The sequence below is a fragment of the Pelodiscus sinensis genome, chromosome 1 (assembly GCF_052426305.1).
Source record: "Pelodiscus sinensis isolate ZL-2025 chromosome 1, ASM5242630v1, whole genome shotgun sequence".
Taxonomy (NCBI): Eukaryota; Metazoa; Chordata; order Testudines; family Trionychidae; genus Pelodiscus; species Pelodiscus sinensis.
In genome coordinates, this window is record NC_143052.1 from 289,098,851 (window position 1) to 289,105,817 (window position 6,967).

Consider the following 6,967-nt stretch of genomic DNA (forward strand, 5'->3'; position numbering starts at 1 on the left):
AGCGGGTAGCAAGCATGACAGTTATCCAGGGCCCCACAAAGCCAAGTTATAAGTGGTGGGTCTCAGGCTCCCGCTTTTTGATGGCTGAGGCCGATAGTGAGTTTGGCAGCCATGAGGCAGGCAAGCCCCCAGGAAGAGCCTAGAGGCCAGCAGCATTTAGTCTGACAAAATGGGTGTGTCTAGACTACATGCCTCCGTCGACGGAGGCATGTAGATTAGCCAGATCGGCAGAAGTAAATGAAGCCGCGATTAAAATAATCGCGGCTTCATTTAAATTTAAATGGCTGCCCCGCTCTGCCGATCAGCTGTTTGTCGGCAGATCGGGGCAGTCTGGACGCGCCGCGCCGACAAAGAAGCCTTTCTTGATCGGCACAGGTAAACCTGGTTTCACGAGGCATACCTGTGCCGATCAAGAAAGGCTTCTTTGTCGGCGCGTCGCGTCCAGACTGCCCCAATCTGCCGACAAACAACTGATCGGCAGAGCGGGGCAGCCATTTACATTTAAATGAAGCCGCGATTATTTTAATCGCGGCTTCATTTCCCTCTGCCGATCTGGCTAATCTACATGCCTCCGTCGACGGAGGCATGTAGTTTAGACGTACCCAATGGGTGCATGTTTCAGCATGGAGACCAACTACATATTTCTAGATGTGAACAGATACTTTTTTTTTTTTTTTTTTGCTTCTGCTAGGTTTTGCAGAAGTAGTTGGACTTTGCAACTGTCTTGTTATTTGAAACTAAATCTATGGTTCTCCCATGCAACCATAGTGAGAGAGCCCAGTGATCTTAAAAGCCCAGTGATACCTTAACATTTGGGCCTGAATTACTTTTCCTGCCAGATGTGCTGAGTATCCCTAATTCCAGTTCACACCAATTAAAACCAGGCCAAAGGTGAATCACCCAAATACTGATTTTGAAAACATTAGTGTAAATATTATAGAAAAAAAATCTCTTTCTGTAGCTGACAGGATAAGCTAGGTATGTGTTCAGAAAAAAGGTGTTCTCACCCTCCCATCCTCTGCTGCCAGAAACTAGGCTGCTACAAACGGGTTCCTTGTACATGGTGTATACACAGTAGCTATGTTTCAGTCTGGTCATTTATTCTGCTTTTTCTTTCAAAATCTGGAATCCTAACCTTAAAAGGTTCCAGGTTGAGTTCAGCTTTTGAACCCAATACATTTCCATAGGGCCCAGCTCAGACCTGTCACGTTCACCAAGCATCAAACATAAAAATGAAGTTCCAAACAATTTTGTGCTTTGTAAATCACCACATAGCTTTATTACTATCTTGATTATTGCTAATTAACCTATTAACTGTAGATAATTAGTTGAGGATCAAATTCTGGCATTGCTGAAGTTAATAGCAAAAAGTCCATTAACGTCACTGAAGTCTTGGCCCTTCTAGAATTTGAGAGAATCATCTTTCACACAAGGCATCACTCTGAGATCCCATCCACTAATACTTATTTAAAATCCTATCAAAGTAACCAAATTGCCCAGGCTACATTCCAGTGTGAGTAATCACATTTTGTCAGACTAAAATCCTCTCTTATCCAGTCATCGCTAAATATATTTGTCATGTGCTATCCTAAATTGGTAGACTGGCACCAGCACGCCCAAGAGGTGTGAAGTTATTATTGAAGTTATATGTGGTTTATTCCTGCTCCCATAGGAGTCAGTGGGAGCAGGACTCTAAGGCTACATCTACACTGCAGGCTTTTTGTTCAAGAACTGGTTTGCGCAAGAATTCTTGCACAGCGGGTGTCCACACTGCCATGTGCTTTTGCACAAGCGATGTGCTTTTGCAGTCCATGGCAGTGTGTATGCTCTCTAGCACAAGAAAGTTGGCCCTTTTAACCATAGGGGTTTCTTGCGCAAGAAACCCCTGTGGGCCGTCCCCACTGCCTTCTTGCGCTAGAGGGCTTATTCCTCATGGGGAAAGGAATAACTCTTGTGTAAGAAGCCCTCTGATGCCTCACTGTAAATATACTTGCGCAAGAACGGACATGCAGTGTAGACAGCTGTTCTTGCGCAAAAAGCCTGCAGTGTAGATGTAGCCTAAGGAGCTGATTCTGCAAATGCTTATGATTTGAAGCAGTGACTTTGGTGGGATTACTCACAGCAGTAAGTGTCTGATATTTAGGAACATAGTTTTTTCACTTTGGAAAAGTGAGGCATTCAAGCAAGTTCGTTTAGGAGAAATAACCTATAAAAGCTTGTTAAAAGTACACTTTTATTCTTCAAAAAATCTCTCAAATGTACCAAGCAATTAGCTTCTGTACAATGGCGAATAATACGTACTTACTATACTACATAATGGCAGCTACAACTCAATAGCCTTTAAACTCCTTACAGCACACAATACTATTTTTCTAATATGTCTTTGACTTTTACATCTTCAGTCCCTTCGGAAACTAAAATGTGGTTTAAAAAAAACCTAAGAACATAAGAATGGCCGTACTGGGTCAGACCAAAGGTCCATCCAGTCTAGTAGCCTGTCTGCCAAAAGTGGCCAGCACCAAGTGCCCCGGATGGGGTGGACCGAAGACAATGATCAAGCGATTTGTCTCGTGCCATCCCTCTCCAGCCTCTGACAAACAGAGGCCAGGGACACCATTCCAACCCCCTGTGTAATAGCCTTTTATGGACCTAACCTCCATGAATTTATCTAGCTTCTCTTTAAACTCTGTTATAGTTCTAGTCTTCATAACCTTCTCTGGCAAGGAGTTCCACAGATTGACTATGCGCTGTGTGAAGAAGAACTTTTGCTTATTAGTTTTAAACCTGCTCCCCATTAATTTCATTTGGTGTCCTCTAGTCCTTATAGTATGGGAACGAATGAATAACTTTGCTTTATTCACTCTCTTCACACCACTCATGGATTTTATATACCTCTATCAGATCCCCCCTCAGTCTCCACTTTTCCAAACTGAAAAGTCCCAGTCGCTTTAGCCTCTCTTCATATGGGACCTGTTCCAAACCCCTAATCATTTTAGTTGCCCTTTTCTGAACCCTTTCCAAGGCCAAAATATCTTTTTTGAGGTAAGGAGACCACATCTGTACACAGTACTCAAGATGTGGGCGTACCATAGTTTTATACGGGGCAGTAAGATATTCTGTATCTTATTTTCTATCTCGTTCTTAATAATTCCTAAATTAAAGGAGTTTAGATGGAGTTGCTTTCTATCTCAGAAATGTCATGACCCTCCTTTTTAGTGTATTGCTGTGAAATACTAGCTTTTATATTGGTTTAACAGCTTGTTAAACAGATTTTTCTTTTCTATGTTGGATGAGTCCAGTGTTTGTAGCTGGAGGAGGATCAGCAATTTAATGAAACATAGCAGTTGTAATTACTGCATATCCCAAAATGCTCTAGTCAATAGAAAACCAGTTCCAAAGGGACATTCTGCATTTTATGATATGAACCATTATGAAAGTTGAATGCTCAAACAGAGCATTTTATTTTTATAAGTCTTTTTCCCTTCTCTCAATTCTGACCTAAAATTAGGCAAGCACAGTAGTAAAGAGAGAATGCTTTTTTTGACTATAGAAAATTACTGTGGCAAGAAAACTGTGAAAAACTGCCTAACACTATTGTAGTAGAATCTGAATTGTGTGCGGGTGTGAGGGGAGATGTGAGTCAGATTTGACTTCTGGTGACAAATAAAGATGTCCAGTGGTTAGGGAGACCCAGGTTCAGTTTTCTATGTAGCCACTAATTTGATGTGACTTTAGGCAAGTCAGTTAGGCCAGTGAGCTGGGTATTTGTCAATAAAGGCAAGCACCACAAAGGTGTTTCGGCATCTCAGCCCACTATTTAGGTGCCACTGATATTCTCAAAACTATCACTCAGCTGCTGCCCAAACCTGTAGGTACCTTAAGTATCTACGTTTCCACTGATAGACATGAGCAAAGCTTTGGTTTGTACTGAGCATGCTCACATGGACCAAGCATGATCAGTAACATGGCTGAAGCAGGTTGCCCTCAATTCCTCCCCCACGGCAGGTATGGCCATCTTTAGCACCACTACTGTCCCCATAGCTAACAAGTTGCTTGGAGCCCTCCCAAAGAAAACTCGCTAGTGGCCTGTGGCAGTGTATGCCACTCACTCAGGTGAGATACCAGTCACTCCCTCTTCCTACCATCTCTAATAGCAGGGTGGTCCATGGGCCTCAGACTCTACAGTGCAAGTCACAGCCCAGGACTCCATCCGCTCTGGAGGGGCTCTCTAGTCTTCTAAGCCTCCAGCGCCTGTTGTCAGGCTCCTTAGCTCATCCACCTCTGGCACTCCTATCATAGGTCCCCCTCTCCAGCATCCAACCCAGCCTGAGCTGAATTGCTCCCTTTTATACTACCCCAGCACTTGGAGCATGCTTACTGGGGTTGGGGTGGGGGACTTTGTCTGCCCACAGTATATTCACCCCCATCATCCCAGTGCAGGGTATGCATGCCCCATCATATGGCCCCCAAATATAGATTCTCAAACTAGTCACCACTCTGCCTCTCGGTCCCAACCCATAGCTGTTCTCAGAGCATGCCTAAGACCTGCTACTTGCTAGGGAAGACAGGTAGGGGTAAGCAAGTACCTACAGTCATCTGCCTGGCATAGTTGTTAGGACACAGAAGTGGGAAACCTGGGTCTGAATCCCTGCCCTGGCTGAATTGGAACCTAGTTCTCCCACATCCCAAGTGAATGCCCTAAGCAGCCAGCTCTGGGGTATTCTGGGGTGGCGCTCTTTCCCTGGCTTGTCACGAGAAATGCCTCAGTAGCTGACCTCTCTCAGCCACCTGACTCCAGGAGAGGTTTCACAGTTGAGACTCCTGAGTGAAAGGAGGTGCTACCCAGCCATTGGGCACCTAGATGTTCAGAGTTAGGTGCTTAAATATGTTTTGCTGAGCTGGGTGTAAACCCCTCCTCTTCATTTCACTTGTGACCAATTTAAGCAGCTCCCATCCACTTCTTGGCTCATTGGGATCCCTTTCTTGGTGACCTAGTTTCCCCTGTGCATTGAATGGGCAGCCTGGGTGCCCTAGCAAAGGGATGAGGATTCCATTCAGGGCAACTAGGGTGCTAGGAGGAACATGGCTTAAGTACCTGTGTGGATTCAGTTCTTGCTGCTTTCCCAAGGGAGAACAGATCACTCGTGAGTCTAAGGGTACGTCTAGACTACCGCGTTTTGTCGACGGAAGTTTTGTCGACAGATTCTGTCGACAAAACTTCCGTCGACAAAGAGCGTCCAGACACATGGAGTTCTGTCGACAAAGCAAGCCGCTTTGTCGACAGAACTCTGTAGTCTGGACGCAACGTTACAGGCAATAACACCTTCTGTCGACAGAACTCTGTCGACAGAAGGTGTTTTGCCTCGTAAAATGAGGTATACCAGCGTCGACAAAACCGCGGAGTTCTGTCGACATTATGTCGACAGAACTCCGCGGTAGTGTAGACGCTGGTATTGTTTTGTCGACAAAAGTCCACTTTTGTCGACAAAACTAGGTAGTCTAGACACACCCTTAAGAGACGTGAATGGTGGTGCTGGTGGATGAATTCAAGTTTTGGAGCTTTGAAGGGGATAGTGATCGGAGGTTATGTCTACACTCGCGACTTCTTGTATGAGAAATATGCAAATGAGGCTAAGCGTGGAATATTGCTGAACTTCATTTGCATACCTAATGAGCCACCATTTTTGCAGAAGAGGCGCTTGCGCCAGAAGGAGCTGTCTACACTGCCCCTTCTTGCACAAGAAAAACCTTCTTGCGCAATGCTGCTACGCTGATTATTTTCCTAAGAAGCCTCACTTTGTGGGACACTGGTCCAAATTGTTATTAATAGTTTATGAAGAGTGCAGGTGTGTCTGTAGCATGGGAGAAAGGGATTCTTATAAAGGGAATTAAGTTTGTAGTACTCTTTGGGCAAGCCTACAATATGGCTGTACATCAGTGGAGCTGCACCACTGTAGTACATCTAGGCTGTGTCTACATTGGCATCCCTTTCCGGAAAAGGGATGCTAATGAGACACTTCGGAATTGCAAATCCAGGGGGGATTTAAATATCGCCCGCGGCATTTGCATTTATATGGCTGCCGCTTTTTTCCGGCTCGGGGTTTTTGCCAGAGAAAAGCGCCAGTGTAGACGCGATTTTCTGGAAAAGTAGGAATAAGGGATCGCCTGGAAAAGGGCTTATTTTCCGGAAAATCGCGTCTACACTGGCGCTTTTCTCTGGCAAAAACCCCGAGCTGGAAAAAAGCAGCAGCCATGTAAATGCAAATGCCGCGGGGGATATTTAAATCCCCTGCGGATTTGCAATTCTGAAGTGTCTCATTAGCATCCCTTTTCCGGAAAGGGATGCCAATGTAGACACAGCTCTAGTGAAGATGCCCAATGCATTGGGGTAGGAGGCCTGGGGTGCAGCAGTACCTCTTGTTTTGCAGTGACTGCCATTATTACAGTGTTTACAGTTTTGATTAATGTCTCTTGGCACCACATGGGCGTTATTCCACCCCTGCGAGAAGTGTAAGCTGGGCTGGCAAGAGTGTGTGTCCTGCTGACACAATGCTAGAATGGACAGCGCAAAACGTGTATAGCTTGGAACGGGGGCTTTTTCATACCCCTGAGCGACATAAGTTAGATCACCTTAACCAATAGTGTAGACCTGCTCTTCGAACACACTTTGATTTACCTCTCTGAGTCACAGGCATGTGAAATTAAACTGCATGGATGGGTGGGGAGGAGCTGCTTTTCAGAGGGTGCAGCTGGGTACCACACTGCCCACTAACTTACAGCACTTCTGAGTGTCAGATGCATTAGAATCACTTCAAAATGTATTAGCACTCTTTCTGCAGGTGCGCTTTATTAGGGGACCTTAGAGGACTCTGTAATTGCTAATTCAATGCTCTCATCTGCCCTTGAGGTAGCTGCTGCTAGGAGAAGCTATTCAGGTAGTCTTCATAAGTGCTTTGTATGTTTCTCC